The 22,342-nt window shown below is 46.7% G+C and overlaps 1 long non-coding RNA gene across 2 annotated transcripts in view; it reads left to right on the top strand.

Moving 5' to 3' along the window:
- Window positions 1-22,342, top strand: part of LOC134167881 (uncharacterized) — a 128,127-nt gene that overhangs the window by 49,918 nt on the left and 55,867 nt on the right. Inside the window, exons 3-4 of one of the 2 annotated variants that reach the window (XR_009966316.1) lie at window positions 13,207-13,287; window positions 17,254-18,520. This is a non-coding gene — a long non-coding RNA (uncharacterized LOC134167881). Of the gene's footprint in view, window positions 1-13,206; window positions 13,288-17,253; window positions 18,521-22,342 lie in introns of those variants that run through there. The other variant, XR_009966315.1, reaches the window with a different exon arrangement.

Here is a 22,342-nt window from a genome sequence, read left to right as displayed (position 1 = left end):
TTGTGTAGACAGTGCTAAATCTTGGGCTACCACATTGTTCCTGCTCTTGCAAAAGTCTCGATAGGGACTAGACCTATCTCTGTCAGCCTTTTTTGCCTCTTAAATATGAAGATAATATCCTTTTTTTGACTTTGCAGAGCTCTTGCAAGAATGGGAAAGAATGAAACATGCTGATAAGAAACGGTATCAGTAACTGAGATGGGCAGAAGTACATGTGCTTTGAATGAGCAGGCAACTTCACCATGCACAAGAGTCTGGGTTTATTGATCAAAAAGAAGAAAAAAGATCAATCATTGGTTATTTTCTTTCTCTCTCCCCTTGCTCTTGTAATACAAAGTACTCGCAGTTGGACTAGATGATGGCTGAACATCCCTTCAAACTGAACTGTCATATTCTATCATATCCTATCATATAGTATTGTATCCTACCAATATAACAATAAACACAAAATATTTGCACACCCTGTGAAATGCTTTGCAACCACTCGCATCACCCCTATCCCTGGTTGCAGCATCCTGGGTTTTCTGTATCAGGAGGCTCAGCATGCGCTATCCCTGTGGTCAACTGCTTTGCCTGAAAGATTAACGACAGAGACGCAAATGTGGGGGTAGGACAGGTGAGAAGAAAGTAAAATCCTTGTTTGTCAGCTGCTTGAACCACTTTTGGGGTTTGAAAGAAAATGTCAGTGTTTGAGTTGGAGGTGGTGGCGAGCTTGATGGTTTTTCTCTTTCAATAGTTTCTTTTAGTGCCCTTCCTAATTTAAAAGGAGGGGTTTAAATTATTAATGTTTCACCTCCAAAGCAGAGGGATTCCAAAGCCTTTGGCAAATCTCTGTTGAAGCATCTAATGTAGAAAAAGGCTTCATGCTTTTTCCCAACTCTGTCTTTGACAGAAGCCCCTCCTCGTGTCCATGAGAAGCACTAAATCTGTGGAGGTGGACAAAGAGCTTGATTTATGGAGGAGGTAATTTTCTGTGATGGTATTTGGCCAAAAAACATCAAGATGATAATGTTTTTTATTTTTTGGCATCGCCTGTGCAGATCTCTGTGTTCCTGCCTGTTGCTGAAGCAACAGTGCTGTGGGTCAATGCTAGTGCTTGGTCTGGGGTGCTCAGGTGCTGCCTGAGAAGGGTAGGTGCCCTTACCTGGTCATTTTGGCAGCATCCTGGAGGTGAGAGATAGCTGAGGCTTCAGGTACCAGTCCTCACCAAAGCTCCAGTTAGATTTCAAGCCTCCTGTTAGATTTACAACACATTTGCCCTCCAAACTTCCCTGTTCACTTTGGGTATTTGTCCTGATTTTGTACCAGATCTCCTTCTTGCTACTTGAACTGAAGAATAAAGTAGTATAACTTTGACTCGGGGCAGCTGTCCAAGGGATATATTGGGATACACTTGGCCTTTCAAAAGAAGGGCTTTAGTCTCCAGCCCTGTCAGTCGCTCTGGCTCCTGGAAGTTTTCCTTCCAAATGGTTACTTCAAACCTCAGAGAAGAAGTTTGTGTTTTTTCAGGGCTATGATTAATGCCATTTTTACGCTTCGTTGCAAAATGCCGCACAATGAATGAGACCAGCAGGATGGTGGTTTATGGGTGGGAGGAAAGAAAAAAGTCATCAAACAAACACTTTCAGGCTGTTTTGGAAGAGGGATGCGTGTGTGCACGTTATATAATCTCCTGCAAACTGTGGGGTTGCGTTCTTGTTAAAAGGAAGGGGGTAGAAAAAAAGAAAGTCTTAAACCTCATCTGTGGAAGGAATGTCAGAAATAGTTGAGAAGTTGAATAATTGCAGCCTTTTTTTGCACCAGGTCAGTGAAAGCTAATTCAGCGTGCAGGATTGCAGTGCAGTATGTGTTTGCAATTACAGGATGGTTGAAGCTGGAAAGGACCTCAGCAGCTTACCTGGTCCAACCTCCCAGCCCAAGCAGGGCTACCTAGAGCCAGTTGCCCAGGACTGTGTCCAAATGGCTTTGGAATATCTCCATGGATGGAGACTCCACAACCTCCGTGGGCAACCTGTGCCAGTGCTCAGTCACCCTCACGGTAAAATTGGGTGCAGTACATTGCAAGTCAGTCATAGGTTCCTGCTTGTTCCTAGTGCAGCTTGGAAAGTTTGGTGGGAGAAGATGTGGTTTTGGGTTAGAGCTGGCTTGAGCATGCTGGAGACATGGGTCTGCAGCTAAACCCTATGGCTTGGGCTTGGTGGTGTTTAGTTGGGGTTTAGGAGCTGGTTGGGCTTGGTGCAAGGTGCTAAAAATGGCCCCCTCGCTGGTGTGCAGGGAGGCTTACTGTGTGATGCTGGGGTGTCTGGGAGCTTGTGATCCTCTGGTTTGGTTTTGAGGCTGTTAGCTCAGCCTCCAGCTAGCTCTGCTGACTTGCTTCTCTTCCCTTGACACCATGTGCCTATTCCCAGTCAGCGAGTCACTTTGCCACAGGAATCTGGGACTCATTTGTCAGCGTAAAATGAGGCTGATTACACCTTTGAAGTGCTCAGCATCAGTGGAGCTGCAGCACCCGGTGCTTCCCCAGAAAGCCCTGTCTTGGTGGCAGACCCCAGGGAAAGGAGATGCCAAGAGGTTTACTGTGGTTTTGTGCCCGACATGTCCCCATCCTAGGGGCACAGAGGATGCTATTGCATGGAAGATATCACCTAAACTCTTATAGGGACATTGGGGTCAGCACAGATTTGCTTCCTGGTGGCTTCGTGTGCATCTCTCACACATGGAAAACAAAAGCAAAGCCTAAGACTGCTCTTGAGATGTGGCTCTTCTGCTTGGTCTCCATGTTTCCTCCTGTCCTCCCTCTATGGAAAACAGTAGCCCCTGTTTGTTGTCCTGGATGCATTTTTTTTTCTGCAAGCCACTTTCTTTTTGTGCCATTTTGGTTGCTGATAAGTGATGGGAATGGCAGGAATGAGGTGATGGCTCCCAGAGAATGCTCCCGCTATCCACAGACATGTTCCATCAACGTGTTCAGCCCTTGTGCCAGTGACAGGGGTGTTTTCTCATTAAAAATAGAACACAGACAATGCCACTTCCCAAGGACTGTGATTTATCATTTAATAACAAGTGGTTACTCATTTCCTTCGGAAAACTTTCTGGAAGTGTTATTTTGCTTTCTCCCTTTGCTTCCTTTTTTTTTCAGTTTCCTTCAAAGCCCTGCATTACCCTTCAGAGCCACCGTGTCTGTTAAATGAAGTGTTCCCTTTTCTTTTATGGGAATCATATTTATGATTTAAAGATGATGAAAAAAACAAGTCTTCACCCTTCAGGCATGAACTTTGCTTTGTAAGCTTTTGCAGCCCTGAAGTCCTAGCTCCGCCAAGGGAAGTAGCAATGGGGAGACAGCTGGGTAGGTGAGACTTGAAGAAAAACGGTGGTGCTGGTGCTGAATACGGAATGGATGATCTGCTTGATCTGCCTTGTAAGAAAACGTCAAATAACTGCAGATCTTGCATCGTTTGAGTTGCCAGCTTTTAAGTGTGCTACCTCCTGGTGTAGCAAGTTCTCCTGGAGGATGGAGGGCTTGTAGAGCTACTAGGCAAACTCATAGCAAGTCTGGTATTTCAGTGATTACCAGAAAAAGTGCTGAAAGCTCTTGAGTCGTTCTTGAGGAAATCCTGACAGCTCGATAAACAAACTTGGGAAATGGGCTGAAGATGAAATCATCATAAGTGGACACTTAAGAAGCTAAAAGAATTGGTTCACTGTGGATCAGGAAGGCATTCTGAGGGTCAGTAGCAGATTAGATGGTGGACCGCCGAGGATAAAGAAGATGAAATGCAACCAGAGACATTGCAAGTACTTGAGGTGATAGCATCTTCTCTGGCAGCTGCAGGGGTGGTTTAAAGATAAGGAAAACAAATCCAACAAAGCCAAGTGCAAAGCAGTGCTCTTGGAAATCAGATACATGTACCCAAAATGAGCAGTAGCAGGTGAACTGCAGAAAGTGATCTGGGAGCTGCAGTGAATCACAAGGTGGTTGTGAATCAGCAGTCGGATGCTGGTACAAGAAAGGCAGATCTTGAATAGCCCCCAGAAAAATGGCAAAGATAGTAATTCAATCTTGGTTGCCGTATAAAACCTCGCTTGATATACAGTACCCGCTCTCAGCCCCTCTGTTTTTAATATGAAAGCAGGAAGCTTGGGAAGGTGAAGCTTCTGTGTGGGAAACGTTACTTTTGAGGAATAGCTGGCAGATTTGTGTATGTTAAACCTGGGGGAAAACCAACCCAACCCGCAGGTGTCAGGCCATGGTTTGATGGGAATACTGTCTTCAGCAATAATTTCAGAGCCAGGTATCTCTGCTCTCCTGGTGTTGGCTGTACTGCAGCTCATCGTGAGGTGAGTTGTGTGGCCACAACCTGTATGTCCACACTGTGAGGTGAGACAAGGGACTTCTGTTAGCATAGAAAAAGCTGGGAAGTGTCCCCAGAATTATTTCAAAGTATGGCTATGCAGTTTTGCCCAGAGAACAGATGGCATGCAGGAGGAAGGAGGTCAAAGGAGGTGATTTTGCTCCTCTACTCTGCTCTTGTAAGACCTCACTTGGAGTATTGTGTACAGTTCTGGTGTCCTCAACATGAAAAGGACATGGAACTGTTGGAACAAGTCCAGAGAAGGGCCACGAGGATGATCAGGGGACTGGAGCACCTCCCGTATGAAGAGAGGCTGAGAAAGTTGGGACTCTTCAGCCTGGAGAAGAGAAGGCTGCATGGAGACCTCATAGCAGCCTTTCAGTATCTGAAGGGGGCCTATGAGGGTGCTGGGGATGGACTCTTCATTAGGGACTGTAGTGATAGGACAAGGGGTAATGGGTTCAAACAGGTTTAAACTTAAAAAAGGGAAGATTAAATTAGATACAGATTAAAGATTAAAAAGGGAAGAATAGATTAGATACAAGGAAGAAGTTCTTTACTGGAAGGGTGGTGAGGCACTGGAATAGGTTGCCCAAGGAAGTTGTGAATGCCCCATCCCTGGCAGTGTTCAAGGCCAGGTTGGACAGAGCCTTGGTTTAGTGTGAGGTGTCCCTGCCCATGGCAGGGGGGTTGGAACTGGATGATCTTAAGGTCCTTTCCAACCCTAACTATTCTGTGATTAGAAGTGGAAGGAATAAGGGTAGGGAGAGGAGAGGTGTTTGAGCACCTGGTATTGTTGAGACTTGAAGGGATTGTAGCAGATTTAAGACATTCAGAAGGGTGGTGTGAGGAGTGCAGCACCCGATATCTCTCCATGTCTGAGGGCAAGACTGGAAGGAAGTTGCATAGAGGGAAATTCTTCTCTAGACTCTGTCTACCAACATCATCTCCATCATGCCAGGTAGCAGCAGGGTAGGCTGGCACTTCTTGAAGTATAGGTTCCAGCTCCTGTTGGTGGTGGTGAAGAGTAATGAGTGGTGCTGGAGCTAGCCCAGAAAGCGTTAGAAAACTCTTTGTTAGCAGCACAGCAACCCTTCCTGGATGGTGGGGTGAGTGGTGCTTGTCCCTGGGAACTGCAGCCGAGTCCTGCTTCCTTCTTGGCAGAGCTGCACTGGTGTTGCCTTGGAGAGCATCCTGAAGACAAACAAGCCAAGAGAGGGTTTGGGACTGGGTGTCTGTTTAATGTCCCTCCTGGCCCTGCATTCCTGCAGTGCTTGCATCCAGATTTTGGCATGACTTCTGCCCCTGTCAGTCCTGCTGAGGTCGAGTGTCTCAACACCTCCTGATACTCTGAATCCAGATTTCCAACATTACTACATTGCACTTGGGTTTTTTGGCTCTTGAGAGTAGTTTGGTTGACCACAAATTGGACACTGTGTGCTGTGATGCAAAATGATGATTTCCTCCCCTGCAGATGATAAACCAAGTACCCCTGCAACTGCTGTCTGACAGAGATGTTACTCGGTTGGTTTCTGCAGCCAGTGGGAATGTTCTAGAGCTGTGCAAACCTAGATGATTCAAACTGATACTTATGATTAAATGCTAAATGCATGGTCTGTACTGCCCTACCAGCTGTACACAGGAGGGAAAAGAGGGGTTTTACTGCAAGAAGAAAGGATATTCTGGTATTGGTTGGTTGATAATGAGAACGTGTATCATCAAAGCTGAAACAGTGTGTGCTGGGTTTTAAAATCACAGGAGGATATAAAAGTGCCTTGAAGAGGAAGATCATAGATAGGCAGACCTGCTGGATATGCCTGGCCTTTTTTTTTTTTTTGTAGGCTGCAAAGCTTTCTCCTGTGATTTTCAGGGTTCCCTTGTCTTGCTGCATCCCTGTACAGCACAAAGCATAGTGTCTGTGCCCGCTGTCATGGAGGGTGCAGATATGAACTTTGCTAGGAAGATCTAGGCTTCAGTCCTAGTTTAGTTGATGCTAAAATTCCTCTGAAAAGAAATATATATAACATGTATATATATGTATATACACATATATATGTATATATAAATGCTTCCTATGCTTGCTTGTGACGTGTGAAGTGCTGGCACTGCATCTTGACTTATGTTGATCTAGGTTGCTTAGAAAAAGAAGCGTGGTAATTTGTCTTAAAAGCGGTACAGAGAAAGTGAAGAAGAGAACAAGTAATTTGCTATTCATTGCCTTTTCAAGGCTAACGGGCTGGGGCTTGCACTGAGAAGAAGTAAAATCACCAGGCAGTTACTACGCACCACATAACATCAAAAGGAGGAGCACCAAATGAAGTTTGCAAGATGGCAAGCTTGTGGCAGGACTGCTGATAGTGGAGCTTCAGAGGAGTTCAGTATGGTCAGTCAAGTTGTAGTGGCATCCCTGTCTTTCTAATGGGCCCCTTTTAAGAACTGAAAGGCTGCTCTAAGGTCTCCCCAGAGTCTTATCTTCAGGCTGAACAACCCCAACTCTCACCTTTTACTCACAGGGGAGGTGCTCCAGCCCTCTGATCACTTCTTCATCTCCTGGCATGCTTGCTTGAGGCAAGGCATTAGTGTGCTGAAAGCAGGGAGCCTCTGCCATCAACCACCAGTGATGGACTGGGCACTGCTCTCCTGGCTCTCTCTCCCCATTACTGTCCTCAGTTTTCCGCTTGCCTTCCTCCAGCTCCATGGCTGGGGGCTGCCTGTGACCATCCCCATGGTGAAGCCTTGTCCCAGCACCTTCTTCCACTCCTCCACCCTTGATTTTCCCTCCCTCTCTGGCTGCTGGGTTGTTCTAATCGACTTTGGCTGCTGTCCCAGGAACAGCCTCTCAACACACACAAACCAGGAAGGCTAAAATAACACTTTAAAATTGTTAAATAAATAGCGATCGGCCTCTGCTTAAATGGGAAACGCAGCTTAATTTGTTAAAGGTTTTTTTGTCCTCCCTTGAACAGGGGATTCAGCTGGGCGTGTGTGAAGGTTTCTTGTAGCTTGTAATCTGCATGTCCCGGCCCCAAGTGGGCAGAGAAGGGTTATGTGACTCCGAGTTACTAAACGCTTACAGTAAAAGTGTAGTCATCCTGAACGGCATCCAAAGAGCTTTAGTTGTTTTTCTTTATTCTTTCCTTTTTTTACTTTTCCCTTCTCTCCCGGCAGGATGCTGCTGCGTCACTTGCATTCTTCACCCCAGCTGCCTTGTTGGGAAGGCAGAAATCCTCCAAGCCTGGCTGTAACTCTTTCCAGGCTGCCAGCAGCAGTCCAGGCGCTTACATCCTGCTCTGTTCCCTCTCCAAAAGCTTTGTGCACAGGGCAAGCGCATCCCCTTTCCCCCAGCAGAGGAATGGGTGCCTGCACAGGCAGAGGTGCCCGTCTTCCTGACACCTGAAAAACACTCATTTCTCTCTTGAGGCTTTTCCGATCTTGAGCAAAAAACAGAATAGCACTTACTGTCATGTGAGAGAGTGAGGATGGGAAGCTCTGGATAAGCGTTTGGAAAATATCCAGGGAAAACCGGCTGCTGGCAAAAGCTTCTCTGAGTGGGAGCAGGGATTCACTTGGGCACCAAAATGAGTGTGCCAGGGTGAGAAATTCATTCCTTGGGAAGGACACAGGAACTGGACGCTTCCCAGCACATGAGTACCTCCTGAGGCTTATCCTGTGGGAGCCTGGAGAGGTGGCACTGAAGCTGGTTCTCTTTTGTGCCTTGGTGCTGGATGGGCTGTCCTTACCCCTTCCTGCTCTTTAATCCTTCTGTCATCTTTCTGAAGGTGATTCCGTCCCTGCCTGCCTATCCGGTCAGGATCGGTGCATGTTGTCCTGCTGCCCACATGCAGAATACATTAGTGTGTCTTTCCCAGGCAGTTCCAAAGGTATCCTGAGGCTCTTTCCATTGGAAAGCAAGATGTTCTCCATGACTGTGCTGGCAATCACCTCTCTTAAGCAGCAAAAGGTGCCCCACTAGGTTATTTTAGCAAGGGAGGGTTACAGAAGTCGCTGTGGTGGCTGGGGCAGCTGCTAAGTCATTGTTGCCATCGATGGGCAGGGGTGAAAGCAGCGAAGTGTCTGCCCCCTGCAAAGCCTGCACCCAGGGTCAGCCTCTTCTGCTGGTCCATGCAAGTCAAGAAAGTGTGGCAGCAAGTGGGTTTCTTTACAGGTCAGTAACTGTAGTCAGCTCTCCCAGGCTTTCAGAGGGACTATTCCTGAGGAGGGGTGGTTTCTATGCCAGCTCTGTGGAGGTTGCAGGGCTCTGTAGTGAAGCAACAAGCTGTGGTCCCACAGGGTACAGTTCTGTGCAGAGCCACAGGGATCCAGCTTTTTGTTTTCTTCTGGGTTACAGCTTCCCCCCATCCCTCCCTCATCCATGGCAGGGTGCGTGGACCACACTGGTCTCACCTTTCTCCATCACTCCTCGCTGCAGCACCATCCATTTGGGTGAGTGATGCAGGAGATGCACCCTTACACTGGGACCTGCTGCTCTCCCTCTTTTTTAAACGCATTATCCCAATTCATTGTTCTGAATAGTAGAAACTTTGTGTTTTGGGAGACAGTTGTTTCTTATTAACTAGCTGATCTTCATATACCCAAAGCTGTTCATGTAAGGATGAGCTGTGAGTCAGAGAGGGGTTTTGTCGTCCTTCCACGCTAGATATGAGGGCTGCCAGGGTTATCTGTCTGACTGTCTGAATGCGTGATGAGAGCAGAGTAAAACTGCAGTCATGGCCTGGGCAGGGATACCTAAAATTAACATCAAAAGAAAAGGAAGGAGCTGTCTGAATACAACCTGCAAGCCTTTAATTCTTTGTGACAGTGATACCCTGAGCCTGGTTATCTCGAGCATCACTGTTCTTGCAGCTGATTCTGTATGGGAAGAGGAAGGTTTAATAGAAGGTATAATAATCTCTCTCAGATGTTTTGATTTTTTTCCCTTTTCATTCCAAACTGTAAGTGCAGTTTCCTCCACTTTGAACAGGTCTTTTTATGTTTGGCTGCCTTTCAGATTGGGGAGACTCATGTTTCTTCAGTATATAAAATGAATCTGGCAGCCTGGTTTTGTGCTTCAACCTCCCAAAGAGACAAGCAAGCATAAAGCAAGAAGATTCACAGCGTACTATAGCGCTCCACTTATTAAAAAAGTAGATAATAAAATCCTCTGTGAACATCCTGTTTCAGCCCTGCAGTAAAACTCACCAGTCAGTAAATGGGGGATCTCCTGTTCCCATGGAGAAAGGCAGTTGCAGACAGACTTAAGAGGTTGCTGTGGGAAAGGGGAGGGGATCAGAAAGATCCACTCTTGGCCTTGCACACAAAGGTTGCCTTGGATTGCAGTCACATGTTGTAGTTCAGCTGATCTCGCTCATGCCAAAAGGGGAAAGATTTCTAGGACTTGCCTGAACCCCACTGAACTGGTTTAGGGAATTCATTCCAAGAAAATGATTTACTTTCTTTTTTCCTTTTATTTTCCCCAGCTAGTTTTCTCTTAGATCCAATTGCATGGACTCACCAGGTCAGGGGAGCCAGGGGGAACTGGGACAGGATCACCTCCTTGATGGTATCTGGCCATTGGGTGAATTTAACTGTGATTTAATGTTGCACCATTGACGAATGTCTTCTGGCTTTTTCCTGCTGAGGATGAAGCAGTCTCTTAGGTACCCAAATTTGGGATGCTGCTGAGCTTTGTAAATCATATCCAATGACCTAGTTGTGCCAAGCATTTTAGGGCAGAAGCACCTGAAAGAACATCTGGGGGTTAATTGCAACCCCCAGGCACCTCAGATGAGCTGACAAGCTGGTGTTGGTGGAAACCTCACTGTGCATGTGTCTGTGTTCAGTAAACACTGTTGGCCAGGTCAAGCGCCTTGTCTTGGGTACACCTTTGTGTGTCCATGCTGGGGAGGGTGTTCAGGAGACCCTCATATGGCTGGACATGATGTGCAATTACACAAAATGCACTGCTTTGGTTTCACAGAGCTGGTATTTAGGTAGATATGTATGTTACATGCGTTATACAGAGCTTTCTGAGGTAAAGCCAGTGTAACAGGTTTAGCTCTCCTCCTGAGCGGTTTTCTCAGGGCTTAAGGTTTATTTCTGATCTCTATAAAGTGTATCAGGTCCTTAGGTTTCAGAGGGCCCCTCTTCTGAAGGGTCTCAGAAAAGACAGGTATTGAAATGCTTTTCCTTTTCCATGACATTTTCCATGTCATTGTGCCCATGCGTGTGCTGGGTCTGGCTGGCTCTGAAGAGCTTCTGGGCTCACAGTCCCTGGGAGTGCCACTGCCCAGCTCAAGCCATTCTCTTGCAACTGTGGGACCCCATGTGTCTTTAATTACTGGGGGAAATTCAACTACTTATAAACCCCCCAGAGCTTTTTGTTTTGAATGGGCTGGTGATTATTTTCCTTTTTATTTATTTAGGGTTTTCTTAACCCAAAACATTATGGATTAGGGCTGCTGAATGAAAAATAAGCAGTGAAAAGGATTTATTTTCTTAATTTCGCTGGAAAAGCCTATCTGTGTTTCTTGGGTGAGGCAGAATGAAATACTTGCCACTTCCCAAGCTTCCTGTGCTGCCTTATGGCATCACAAGCTTTGTTCCGCAGCACCCGGTGCTGGAGATGAAAAGCTTTGGTGCGTGCTTCCTTCGGGGCAAAATGGATTTCTGCTCAAAAACCTCACTTCTAGGGACTGAGGTTTTTAAATGCTTAAAAAATGAGGCTTGTACCTTATCTCTTGGGAGATCATTGATGGATCCATTTCTCAGAGCGATATTTTATTCAGTCCTTTAATGCTATGCCACTCCCTTCATTCAGATGCCTGGAGTCTTTTATCATGTCTCCTCTTAGTCATTGCTTAGCCAAGTTGAGCATATATTAGTTCTTTTAATCTTTCCTCCTAACTCAACTGTCTTTAATCATCCTTCTTGATGTCAGAGTGTTTGATGCCCACTTTTAGGGAAAACAAGCCTAGGTTTTTATTCTGGGGTGCGTGTGAATCGCTTGGGAAAGGTCCCAGGAGAGCAGCCCAAGCTTGGCGGCCAATTGCCCATGCTCATGCCTGGATCTCTCAAAAGCTCCTTCGAGCGTCTTGATGTAGGGGAAGATTTCTGGCTCACCTCATGCACCACTGGACTTGGCACCCTGTGGGGTTAATACCGTGTTTATTTGTTGGGTGTAGGCAGCAGCACCCCCCCTAAGACGTTTCGTGGGTTGTGTTTCCAGGGGCACATTTCTCTGGGCATCTGCAGGAGGGTGCAGGTGCTGATGGTGTTTATGGAAAACAGGCCCAGAAAAGTTACTGTAATGTGCATTTCCTTCCTGTGCCCTCCAGCAACAAGAATGAGAAAGAGCTTTCATTTGCTTCTACCATCTCAAAAGGTGGTGATCGGATGTTTTCAGGTGCCGATGCTGCAGGTCAGGGCAAGGCAATGTTTGTAGGTGCTACCAGGGATGGTGACCCCTTTTTACTTGCAGGTATTGATGCCATCCTTCTTGAGTACTTCATCTATTTTGCACTCAAATTGTCATTCACAGCTTCTTAGATCAGTTTGAATGTAGTGATTGCTGCTAGCTGTTACCAAGCTGAGCACTGCATCCCTTCAGGGCAGGGTCTTCAAACTAGGCTATCTGAAGTTAAGTGCCTCCTTTCCTGCATGGAGATGTCCCACATTCCCCTCAATATACCTCCTGGAAACCTGTTATGTCAGTGGGATCTGTTTCAGAAAGCCTGACTCAATCATCTTTAAATAGCCAGGCTCAGATGCTGACTCCAAGGGGTTAAGGCACTGGATCTCCAGGTTTGCTGGGTCTGGGCCATTGCTGCACAGCTTGGGGTAGCATCCCTGACATGGACTTTGAATTACAGAGCACTTGGCAGGGAGTTAAAGGAGGCCAAAAGCCTGCCTGTCCCTCCCCCACCATTCTGAGGGAATGCTTCTCATACTCTCCCAAATTTAGCAGTGCAAATGTGGCTGGGTTAAGTAGGCTGAGTGATGAGGCTATTCTGATGGTAATAGAGGTCCCCTTACCCTGCTCTGCCTCCAGCTCATGTGTGATATATGGCTCTGTGTCTGATATATGGCTGTGTGATATATGGCTGCCCTGACAAGGGGTCCAGTGGCCTGAGAAGAAAGAGAGAATGGAGACCTAGATGGTGGGAGAAAAAGGCCACTGGGACCACCACCCCACACAGTGCTGTGTGCCTGAGCAGCAGCCTGCTGTCGTCTGGCTGTCCATTGCAACCCTTGGGCAGTAACATGGCGTGTCAGAGCATGTGGAGGGCACCATGAGGAAAAGCTCACATCCTCTCCATGGTGCTGCTGGGATGCTCTGGGTCATGCAGCACTGGTCCTCTGCCTCCCCTCTTTTTCCTCGCTGTTTTTGGCCAGCCTTAGGTGGGCACCTTCAGGACATTTCTTCATCATCCCAGGCTGTCTGGCACTCCTGGCTGTATTTCCTCCCATTACCATTTGGGAACATTTGAGGGATTGCTTTAGAGCTGACAGTGAACGTCACAGGAGGACATGGTGCCCTGTTGCTGGGTCGTCCTGAGTGTTCATCATGCGACAGGCCGTAGTGCTCCATCATTCATGCTAGTCCATTTGCTGCTGCCTCAGCTGCTCACAAGGGGCTCCTGTCACCTCCCCAGTTTATATGTCTATTTAGATAGGTAATACAGGTACAAAATAAATACATATATAAATATTTAAATAGATATGTAAGCTGTGATTTCTATACACTTGCTTTCCAGTGCATCCTGATTTTGAAGAACTGAGGAAATGAAGCTTTTCAGCTGGAGGGATGGGACAAGGCTGGGCTTGCTGACGTTTCTTTTGTTGTAATGTCATATAGGTCCTGGTTGACTGTGAAAAGGAGAGAGGAGGAGAGTGTGGAAGGGAGGTCAGATCCTGCCAGGGTTTCCTGGAAAGTGAGGTGAGTGGTGATGGCTTTCAGCACTTGTAAGCCTGGAAATACAGCCCTCCTGGGCTTCCCTGCAGCCTTTGGGCGAGGCCTCTTCTATTGAACCTCCAGATGTAATTTTTATCATGGGTTTCCCTGTAGTTTGCCTCTTCAAGGCTGCTGGGAGAATTTTAGACTGCTGATGTACTTGGGGGTCTCAAAAGGGTTGGAGACAACCTTCAATTGGAGGACTATGCATCACAGACGGCTTGTTTCTGGTTGTAGTTGGGCTTCACAGCAGACTTGGAGCCCTCTTCTGCAATTACCTATTACTGAACCAGTCTCTCCCAGCCTCCTTTTACAGTCACTGGAGGGAAATGGATATGTTTAGGACGCACCTGCCCCTGCAGGTATCTGCATGGGATGAATCAATCCCTGTAATAGTTGTTCTCCACACTGTCAGCTCAGCAGGGATGGCTTGTTTGGATGTGGGGTCTGCAAGGCATATCTAATGTCTGCTCCCTGTATAGGAAGACTTGGAGTTCATGGTGCTTGATGTTGGCTTGGGGTGTATGAACCAATTGCATGAAAGCTTGGGCCTCTCCTAAGCTTCCCTTAAATTTTGTTCAAGGTTTAGGCACAGTTTAAACCTATAAGCCACTTGTCTGAGCCTCCTCTCAACGTTTATACACCCTGACTGGCAGTGTATGCATGTTCCTGAAGGATAGGGTATGATCACCCATGAGGTTTCAGTCCAACTGGGTCATCTCATGCTGGATGTTGCAGTCCCAGTGGGGACCAGCAGGACAACTCCAGCACCAGGAGCACTGAGCCCCAGTGAGGCTGCTGGGGCTGCCCGCAGATCTCCTGGGAACCAGCCCTGTGCCACTCTGGCCTCTGTCTGGCTTTTCAAGTAATAAGGCTTGTGACTTTTCAGCCACAGCAAGAAGGTTTGGAGCAATGCTTACCCTGTCCCTCTGGGAGCCCAACACCTGTAGTGGGAGCATCCATATCCCAATAACTTGGCTATGGTGCAGCAGCCCGTAGGTATGATAATGTGAAGAGCTGAGACCTGCGTGTCAAATATCTGTTGGTTAGCATCTCCCTTGAGAGCTTTTGTGCAGTTCGCTGCATCTCCTGCACAGGGGAAGTTTTACCCCTCAGATCCCATCTGCTTTTACTGAGCCACCTCCTCTGCTTCACCTCTGTTTTTGTTGAGGGACAGGAACATTGTTTTCTACTTGTGTTTGCAGAGTGCTTAGCCTATGCTGGCAAAACTGCTGCAGTGTGAATAAATAGAGTAGAAAAGGTTAAACTTTAGATGTACAAGCTGTTGTACCTAAGCAAATGAAACTCTAAGATCTTTGGTATGCTTTTGCTTCTGCTGATGCCCTCAATATGTTCTCAGAGGTGCAGCTGTTGAGAAAGAGAGATTGATATTGATGGTCTGTCATCAAGATTGTCACCTTAAATCAAGGAACAAATATAATTTGCTGTCATATATCACTCCTGTTTAATTTTAAGTGGGCAAAGAGAATGTTTGTGTTTTTCTTACACAGAGAGTTTCTCCTGCAATTTACTGTTAGTGTTTCTGTGTTATGAGTCATTGAAGTGTTTTCACTGCAGCCCCAGAGAGAGGAAATGCTCTGTTTTATAGGGAGGGAAACACTGTCAAGGTGAAGTTGTGTGGTTACAGCCCTTTGCCTGAACCTTGGCCATGTCCAGGTGGGGAATACATACATCTTCTACATTCCATCTGTCTGCCTTGGGGACCAGAAGATCTTGCAGGTCTGATGGTCGCCTTGGGTTCAGTGCTTGCTTTTGCCACTGGTCTCTTTGCTGTGAGGTTGTGCATTGATCCTCCATCCAGAGAACAGGAAAACAGAGACTTTGAAGTTGTGTGAGAAGTACTTTAAGGATGAGTGATGTAAGAGGAGATCTCAGTGCTGTGCCTAAGCACGGGTGATGCTTTCTGCAGTATCACTGGTTCCCAGCAAAGAGCCTAATTTTCACTTGGCTGCTGGCCATCTGGCTGGCTTTTCCCTGATAAAGTTCACTCCAGCTGGCTTCCCTTCTCCATTCCCCTTTTTTGGAAGCATCTTTGTGCTGGGCTGACACATTGGACATCAGTGAGAGCATTCGGGGCTCAGAGATGTGGAACCACCGATCCCGACTTAGTGTGGCTCTTCACTTTCCTTGGGTTTGGTGTGCTGGGAGGCTTTGTGATTATGGGATATGGTAAGTGGGAGAATGTGCTCATCTCCACCTTGACCAAGACAAAGTGAGAGGGGTTTTGCAAGTCTCAAATGACACTGGTTGACTATTCTGAAGGGGTGTGAATTGGGGGTGGGTGGAGAAGGAGGTTTGTTATCTGCTCTCCAGCAGCTGAAAGCAGGTGTTCAGTCAACGGGAGTTGCCCTAAAGGCAGAATAAGGATGCAAATGACCTGCAAAACATAAAAGGAACCGTCTGAATGCCCTTTTCTGCCCCTAAGGAAGTTTACCTCCACCCTGTGCAATTTGCATGATGCAAGTTGATCAGCCCTGAGAAAAGGCAGTTCAGTCTAAGGTGACAAGATAACTCTAACTCTGTCAAGCCTGAGGATCTTGCAAAGAGGCAAAAAATGGGGCAAAACCCAAATACCAGGCCAGGAGAGGATGCATGGTTGTGGAGATGCTTTCCTGGTGGGGAGCTGGGTCCCTGGGCTAGCTGGGTGCTCAGGTGTGGACAGAATTTCATCAGCAGTTAATTGCTAACAGTGGCTAGTTGGCTAGTTCACTTCCAAGGTAAGTCCCTGGAAGTTTAAACCTACCTGGAAGGGATTTTAGGCTGTGCTTTGCCTCATGTTTAATGCAGAATCCAATCAACTGCTGCAGCTGCAGGGGTAACAGGCTAAGTGGTGACAACCCGCTAGCTCAAAACCACTGTGGGTTTAGGCCCACTCTTGGGCAGAGTGGCGATGCTGAGTGCAGTGGGGAGCAGCTGAGCTGTTGCTTTTCCGTTCTGCCCCAATTCTGACGATTTTTACACCGAAACAAGGCTTTTGCTGCAGTTGTTTGGGTTTTTTTTTTTGCTGTGATTTGGCCCTGCACACCTGTCCTGTCAGGCGCCATCAGCTCAGCCATTGCTGCAGATGGCTGGTCTCCCTCATGTCTCACCTGTGCTCTCGTGGCATGAATGACACACTTAATTCCATTCAGCCTCATTAATTTTCCCAATGTTAATGATCACTTCCTCATCGTCCCCCCCCAAAGCTCAGACACTGACTCTTTCACAGCGAGGGTTAAATGCTTGTTTATTTAGCAGGCTGCGCCTCCCCCTTTCTGATTTCATTTGATAAGTGCAGGATGTGATGATAAAAATCTGTTTGAGCTGTCTCTTATTTCAGGCATTTTGTTTTCTTTAAAGCATCTTCTTGGAATGATGAGTGTGTGCGTGGATGCCTGGATAGGGACATTCTTTGCAGGCTTCGTCTTTGCCTGCATGGACACCCAGGCGTTTGATCAAAGGTTTCAAGGTGTTACATCCTCTCAGAGCTGTTGCTGTAAACCTGGAAGAAATAAATGGTGGTGTTTTCAGTCTGGTCTTCCCTCAGCTCCTTGCATTTTCCTCTTCAGGATTCAGCTGCTCCTCATCAGAGGCTCCCAGCATCATCTGAGCCAGGTAATGGCTTGCCACGTTTGGTGTTCCACGTGTCTGTGCCTAGAAAGTGCACAGCATCACATAGATTCATACAGTCTCCTTTCCAAATTGCATGGGGTGTATGGCCATGCGGCTCCTGTGTGTTCATGAGGGGATCCATTAGCAGACCACATATATTTAGTTGAACCAGGTGTTTTCTGGTCTGTTTTTTCAGGTTTTGCATCAATGGGTTGTTCAGTTCTGCTGGTTCCTATGAAAGTTAACGGTGTCTATGGATGGTTAAATCACACACATCTAACAAGCTGCTCTCAGAGGTGGTTTGTATCATCTGTGTTATTTTCTTGATTGTGTTTTCAGTGCCTCCATGCCTTTACCTTCCTCTGCACAGAACTGCCCTGACCTTGGTGTCTCCCCAGGGTGTGTTTCCTGGGAAGCTTAAGGATGTAACAAGAGGAGTTGAAGGCCATCATCCAGGCATTGTCCATGGGGGGGACCTGGGGGAAACTAACTGTGGTGGAGGCAGAGAACCTGGGAGAGCATCTGGGCCATTGGTGTCTCCTACAACGCAACAGGACTCAAGGGAAAGGCCCCAAAATGCTGACAGGGAGGGACTGCAGGTGGTCTCCAGTGCTTACTGGGGGAGGACAGCCAGCACTTCCAGAGGTGGGGATGTGCCCACCTCTTGAGGTGACCCTTCTCAACATTGCACCACTTTGCTCATAGGAAAGCTTGCCACATGTCCTACATGGCCACAACTTGTGGATGTTGCCCTTTGCTACATAGTCTCTCTCAGCTGAGATGGGATGGATGTTGAAGGGAAGAAGCAGGGAGAGGTCTCCTTTGGGCCTATTGCAGACAACAAGTGATGACACTGGTGGGTAGTAAATGCATCTGCAGCACGTCCTGCAGAGGTTCCTCCTTTGGAGAGATGTTGTCCTTGTGCAGATGTTTTTCCTTAATAGATTTGACCCTTTTGAAGAAAACCATGTTCTTTTTCTGAACTATGAAATAGTGTATTGAAAACCAATATAGAGTAAAACGAGCTTAGGTCAAGATGGATTAATTATTAAAACTAGGGCATATTCTGCTAATGCCCCAGTGCCCTGGGGGCAATGTTTCTTAACCATAACCCTGAGTCATAACTGCCTACTTGATTGCAACTTGTAACCAGACCAGTATTGCCGTGGAGAGGATGGCACACAGGCTGGAGCCAAGAGGCTTGAGAGCTCCATGTTGACAGGGCTAGTTGGGTGCATGGTGCCAATGCACCTTCATGGAAGGGAGGATTAAATATTGGACAGAACAACACATGAACCAAAATGTCAAATGGCTGCATGTGTTGGGTTTGCATTTTGTTTTCTTTTGTTTGTTTGCCTGACTTTGACAACTGGATTCTCAAAATATGGGGACCTGAGAGGTCTTTAACAGCAATAGGTGGAGCTCAGCTGTGGAAGAAAGGGTTATGCTTGTGGGAGGGAGGGCTTATTGCTCAAGCAGACACACTTGGAGTGGCTGGCTTGGAATGAGATGGGTGGTGGCTTTTGATCTTGTCATTCCTTGTGGTCATGACAGGGAAAGCTGATGTTCCTGCAAATTGACTATGCATAGTGGCATGTCAGGAATAACTCCTTGCTGTTCCTGTGTGACTTTGGGCAGGTCACACAGTTGGACCAAAAGCATCCAGAAGTGTGAGTTGGCAGCTGAAATGCTGACCCATTTGGAGATATAAGATTGGATATAAGGAGGAAATTCTTTCCTGTTAGGGTGGTGAGGCACTGGAATAGGTTGCCCAGGGAGGTTGTGAATGCTCCATCCCTGGCAGTGCTCAAGACCAGGTTGGACGAAGCCTTGGGTGACATGGTTTAGTGTGAGGTGTCCCTGCCCATGACAGGGGGGTTGGAAGTGGATGATCTTAAGGTCCTTTCCAACCCTAAATACTCTATGATTCTGTGATTCTGTGATATTATACCAGCATGATTTTGCCAATTGGAGATGGTATTTGGTGAATTTCATTGCTCCTGAATGGGTGAGGTTAGGTGTGAAATCCAAAAAAACTGTTTTCCAATGTAAACTCCAGTTACATTCAGTGGGAAGAGGGGGAGCAAATGATGGTTTGGGGTAGCCTGTTCTTCCATGGACCATGGAGATTTTCCAGACAGTTGGCTTACATTAGATTCCTGATTTCCAGACAGCGGGGCTTAGGAAGAGACCAGTCTCACCTTTCAATTCCTTGGTGTCTCTGTTGCGTGTGTGTAAAATGAGTTTAATATTAAGTCCTTGTTCCACTGAAACAGAGGGTAAATATGAAATTTGGAGCTGCTGCCTGGCTACAGCAGCAGACGGGTGATTGCATTTGAGACAACAGGCTGATCTTGGCCATGGGCAGCATCTTTGAAACTGCCAGCATGCCAGGAGTTAATGGACAGACTTGAGTTTCTCCTGGTGAACCCATGCATTAAGGCTTTGAAAGCAATTTCACTGCTGCACGCCACCACAGACCTTTTTATTTAAGATGTTCCTTTCATAGAGCTTCAAATAGCAGTCCCGTCTGACTGAAATCAGAATCTCCAGGAGAGATTAGGACAATTTCGCTTGAGGTTTCTGTTGTGGTTGCTCGCAGGAGAAGAAAAAGAGGGTAAGATAACCAAGGTCAGCACCTCACTTCAAGCTGCCAGTATTGCTGCTCTGGAGGAGAGAGGGATTGAGTTACCCCCTGCTTGTAATTCATCCCTCGTGCCCACAGCCAAATAATCCACCAAAACAGCCACAAAAAGGATGGGAAAGTTAGAAAAACTTTATTCTGTAAGCTGAACTGGGAAAATGATGCTCAGAGCTGCGTGGGTGCATTGGGCACAGATTTGTCTTCGGAAAGCACTGGGAAGGGATTTTTCCCAAGGTTTTGCGATAAAAGTGCTATGTCCGTAAAGTGTGGAGCAGAGCATGCCACTTCAGATGCACCATACTTGCCCCTGTCTGAATTCTGCATCAGACTTTTGGGTGTAATGATTCTGATTGTGTTTTGCATTTGTTATTGCTCAATATAAGTATCACCTATATTTAACTTTGATTAATTATGGTTTAATACTGTAGTAGGTTTTGTTATAAATTAGTACTACGTTGTATTTCTTAGTCTTACTTTTCTAGAGGAGTTGTTCAATGATCCCAGCCCTGTGATGCTCGTGTGCCCACTCCAATGCTACTCGATGGCAAAATTGAAGGGAAAATTCTAGTTCAGATATGGAGATCATTAGTTTGGGCTGGCTGGTTCCCCTGTTGTTTCTTGTGCACCTTACTTTGCTACTTTGCTTTTTGCTTTCCTAGTGTGCCTGCTAGGTCATGCACATGGACTTAATGACTGGGTAGAAAGACACCAATAGTGCTAGCATGCTTTGGGGGCAGAAAAGGAACCAAAGTTAATCATGGGGTCAAGTCACAGAGGAAAAATGGAGCCTTCTTATCAACTCCAACCTGAAGGAACCAGTGGAGCAAAATGCCCGCATAATACACCCATCTTTTGGACCTGATTGGAAGAAGATGTTCTTAGTGCATGGACATTCATTATCATTGTTATAATGGCATCTCCTTAAGGCCTCCACATAGTTGTGATGGTGACTACGAAGGAGATGGAGACCTCTTGTGACTCTGTCAGTCTGACATACTTGCCTAATGTAAATCACAGTCCATCTGAATTGTAACTGGCTTTGTTGTAGCAAGTAAAGGTCTCCAGGAAGCTCTGGACTTTCTCAATTGATGACCTGAAAACAGGCACATAGAGTGTGTGAGGTGTGAAGTAGGGAGGATGGCTTGTTCCTTTGAGACAGTTAGGTTTTTACTGGGAGGAGAATGCGAGGATGAAATTATGGCAGGTAAATGTGCCGTGTACCTTGACTTGAGGTCTTCAGCTGAGTCAGGCCCTAGGCCAGACCAGGACACTGCTGCCTCCAACAAGGGTCTTGGTGGGTCTGGTATGACAGGGCGGACTGTAGACTGGATTTCAGCTCAATTTTACGTCCGGTTGCTTGGCTGAACGAAGAGGCAGCTCTTCGTCTAAAGAGCACCACAGCTTGCCACTGAGGGCTGTGACTGATCAGCACTGGTGGCCCTGCATCCTCTGTTGCTGAGGTTGTTCCTGGTGGTGGGGTCAAAGATGCCATATTCCAGCAAAGGAGGAGACCTTACAGTGTGATAGAGGTGACAGAGGCATTAAAATGTTGAGCCTGACTTTTGTCACTGTCACCATCAATCAGTGAGAGCTCTGAAGATGGAAAGGTTTCAGCACTATGAAGTTACTGAAGGAGGGAAGACACTCAACATGATTAGCTTAATATTAACTCAAGCCATAGGGAGTTTAGGATGGGTTGATGAATGTGTGGGCATGAGCAAGCCTCCCTAAATTGGTCTGGGTCATATCAGCCAAAGGGGGATTTTTCCAGGTTGGTCCTTATGTTCTCCAAGCGAGGAAGGTTGAATGTCATTGTAGCTGAAGCTGCAGGAAGGCTCTGGCTGACACTGTGGCAACAACACTCCAAATCTATGTATTATTCCTTTCACAAATAAAGCTAGAACAAGAAAAATGTCTTCTGTCAGCCTGGCCTTTGAAATACAAATGAGCAAGACCAGCCTCAGTTGTAAATGTCATGATGTGCTTTGTGCGCTCTCTTCATAATGTGGTTGTTTTTCTTTCCTGGTTAATGCATTTTCAGCCTCTTGCTTCAAGTGATGCTTTGACAAAAGGGAAAGGTGAAGAGAAGAGGGTTGCTGTGCTGCATGTGGAGTCCTGCAGGGCTGTTTCCCTACTGTAGAGCTGCACTGACCCTGTGTCAACTTCAAACCATCAGCGCTGTGCTCCTGTGAAATCCCAGCAGATGGTGGAAGTACCTGTGGCCTCATTTTGCTATGTTGTCAAATTTGGGGCAGTGGTGGATGAAGGGGCAATGCACAACTCTCTGGCTTGAGAGCCTTGGCTTTTTCTATGTGCTGCATATTCCACTTAGGGTCTTCTTGTGTCCATCTGTCAAGTAGTGTGTGCTTACTTGCTGAAACCCTTTCCTCCTGTTGTAAGGATGAGTTATCCTGTACTAGACCACCACTGATTAGCCATGCTCAGCCAGCTGGCAAAGCCTGCTGCAATCCAAAGTGCTGTGTTTACCATATCAGCTTTGGGGTCAGCTCTTCACCGCCCCTTGCATGATGCAGTTTTGGGCTTTGCACTAACCCATGCAGCCTCTTTGTGAGCTTCTTCCCTTCAAAAGTGAATCACAGAGCCAAGACTGGAATAGGATATGTTGCTTCTGCAGAGAGGCTGGTTATGACAACTGATTGTGTTATTCTGGGTTATACCACCATGGGCTGGCTGGTTTTGCTGCTGTTTCTGTTCTGTCTGGGATTAACCTGATGGTGACAATGAAACAGAAAATAACATTAAAAGGGAATGAAAACCTCAGAA

This window comes from Pezoporus occidentalis, unplaced genomic scaffold, assembly GCF_034315485.1.
Source record: "Pezoporus occidentalis ecotype Australia unplaced genomic scaffold, CSIRO_AGI_Poc_V1 ctg3, whole genome shotgun sequence".
Taxonomy (NCBI): domain Eukaryota; kingdom Metazoa; phylum Chordata; class Aves; order Psittaciformes; family Psittacidae; genus Pezoporus; species Pezoporus occidentalis.
Note: the sequence above shows the minus strand (reverse complement) of the source record. Positions and strands in the feature narration are given on the sequence as shown.